Source organism: Chrysochloris asiatica, unplaced genomic scaffold (genome assembly GCF_000296735.1).
Source record: "Chrysochloris asiatica unplaced genomic scaffold, ChrAsi1.0 scaffold00152, whole genome shotgun sequence".
Lineage (NCBI taxonomy): Eukaryota > Metazoa > Chordata > Mammalia > Afrosoricida > Chrysochloridae > Chrysochloris > Chrysochloris asiatica.
The window spans coordinates 5,907,382-5,910,457 of NW_006408670.1; positions in this window are offsets into that span (position 1 = coordinate 5,907,382).

Genomic DNA, 3,076 nt, shown 5'->3' on the forward strand with positions numbered 1-3,076 from the left:
TTTTTTTTTTTTTATGGACATTTTTGAATCGTCTGCCATGTAGCTAGCTCTCTCTATATGAACATGTTGGACTTATCTGTTTTGTAGCTAGTCCTCTATATATACACATGATGGACTCATCAGCCATGGAGCTAACTCTCGGTATATAAACATGTTGGACTCCTCTGCCATGTAGCTAGTGCTCTGTTTATGGACATGTTGGACTACTCTGTCATGTAGCTAGCTCTCAGTATTTGGACACGTTGGACTCATCTGCCATGAAGATAGAATTCTATGTATGGAAATGTTGCACTACTATGTCATGTAGCTAGCTCTCTCTATATGGACATTTTGGACTTGTCTGACATGTAGCTAGCTTTCTGTGCATAGATATGCTGGAGTGATCTGCCATAGAGGTAGTTCTCTGTATATGAACATATTGGACTTGCCTGCCATGTAGCTATCTACCTGTATATGGACATGTTCGACTCATCTGCCATGTAGACATCTATCTGTGTATGTACATGTTTGAGTTATCTGCCTTATAGCTAATGCTCTAAACATACACATGTTGGAATGATGTGTCATGTAGCTAACTCTCTGTATATGGACATGTTGTATTCACCTGCCATGTAGCTAGGGCTCTGTATATGGACATGTTTGACTACTATGCTTTGTAGCTAGCTCTCAGTATAAAGACACGTTGAACTCATATGCCACTTAGCTAGAGCTCTGTACATAGAAATGTTGTACTACTCTGACATGTAGCTAGCTCTCTGTATATGGACATTTTGGACTTGTCTGCCATGTAGCCAGCTCACTGTGTATGAACATGTTGGACTCATCTGCCTTGTAGCTATCCCTCTAAACATACACATGTTGTGCTCATCTGTTATGTAGCTGACTCTCAGTATATGGACATGTTGGATTCATCTGCCATGTAGCTAGTGCTCTGTATATGGTCATGTTGGACGAATCTGCCATATAGCTAGCTCTTAGCATATGGACATGTTGGCCTCATCTGCCATGTAGTTAACTCTCAATATATGGACATGTTGGATTCACCTGGTATGTTGCTAGTACTCTGTATGTGGACAATTTGGACTGGTCTGCCATGTAGCTAGCTCTCTGTGCATGGATTAGTTGGACTGATCTGCCATGTAGGTAGCTCTCTGTATATGGACATGTTGGACTCATCAGCCATGTAGTCAGGTCTCTCTGTATGAACATGTTGTACTCATCTGTCTTGTAGCTAGTCCTCTATATATACACATGTTGGATTCATCTACCATGTAGCTAACTCTCAGTATATGGACATGTTGGTCTCTTCTAGCATGTAACTAGTATGCTGTATATGGACATGATGGTCTACTATGCCATGTTTCTAGTCTTCTATATATACACATGTTGGCCTCATCAGCCATGTATATGGACATTTTGGACTAGTCTTCCATGTACCTAGCTCTCTCTGTATGATCATGTTGAACTCATCTGCCTTGTAGCTAATCGTCTATATATACACATGTTGGACTCATCTTCATGTAGTTAACTCTCAGTATATGGACATGTTGGACTACTCTGCCATATAGCTAACTCTCAGTATATGGACACGTTGGACTCATCTGCAATGTAGCTGGCTCTCAGTATATGCACACATTGGACTCATCTGCCATGTAGCTAGAACTCTGTATATGGAAATGATGCACTACTATGCCATGTAGCTAGCTATATGTATATGGACATTTTCGAATTGCCTGCCATGTCGTTATCTCTCTGTACATGGATATGTTGCACTCATCTGCCCTGTGTTTAGCTCTCTGTATATGAACATATTGTATTCGTCTGCCATGTAGCTAACTCTCTGTACATAAAAATGCTGGAATGATTTGGCATGGAGGTAGCTCTCTGTATATGTAGATATTTGACTTGTCTACCATATAGCTAGCTCTCTGTATATGGACATGTTGAACTACTCTGCCATGTAGCTAGAACTCTGTATATGGAAATATTGCACTACTCAGTCATGTATGTAGCCATCTGTATATGGTCATTCTTAGTATATGGACTTGTTGGACTCATCTGCTATGGAGCTAACTCTCTGTGCATAGATATGTTGGACTGATCTGCCATGCAGGTAGCTCTCTATATATGAATATATGGGAATGGTCTGCCATGTAGCTAGCTGTCAGTATATGGACATGTTAGTCTCCTCAGCCATGTAGCCAGCTCTCTCTGCATGAATATGTTCGGCTCATCTGCCTTTTAGATAGTCCTCTTAATATACACATGTTGGACTCATCTGCCATGCAGCTAGCTCTCAGTATATGGACACGTTGGACTCATCTGCCATGTAGCTAGAACTCTGTATATGGAAATATTGCACTTCTCTGTCATGTAGCTAGCGATCTGTATATGGTCATTTTGGATTAGTCTGCCATGTAGCTAGCCCTCTGTGCATATATATGCTGGACTGATCTGCTATGTCGGTAACTCTCTGCATATCAACTTATGAGACTTGTCTACCAAGAAATTAGCTCTCAGTTTGTGGATATGTTGGACTCATCTGCCATGTAGCTGGCTCTCCGTGAATGCACACATTAGACTCATCCGCCATGTAGATAGATATCTGTATATGAAAATGTTGCACTACTCTGCCATGTATCTAGCAATCTGTACATGAACATTTTGGACTCATCTGCCATGTAGATAGCTCTCTTTGCATGGAAATGATGGACTCATCTGCCATGTAGGTAGCTCTCTGTATATGAACATATAGGACTTGTCTGCCATGTAGGAGCTGTCAGTATATGGACATGTTGGACTCATCAGCCATGTATCCAGCTCTGTCTGTATGAATATGTTCGATTCATCTGTCTTATAGCTGGCACTCTAAATATACACATGTGGGACTCATCTGCCATGTAGCTAACTCTCAGTATATGGACATGTTGGACTCATCTGCCATGTAGCTAGTACTCTGTATATGTAAATGTTGCACTGCTCTGCCATGGAGCTAGTTCTCTGCATATGGACATTTTGGACTTGTCTGCCTTGTTGCTAGCTCTCTGTGTATGGACATGTTGGACTGATCTGCCAA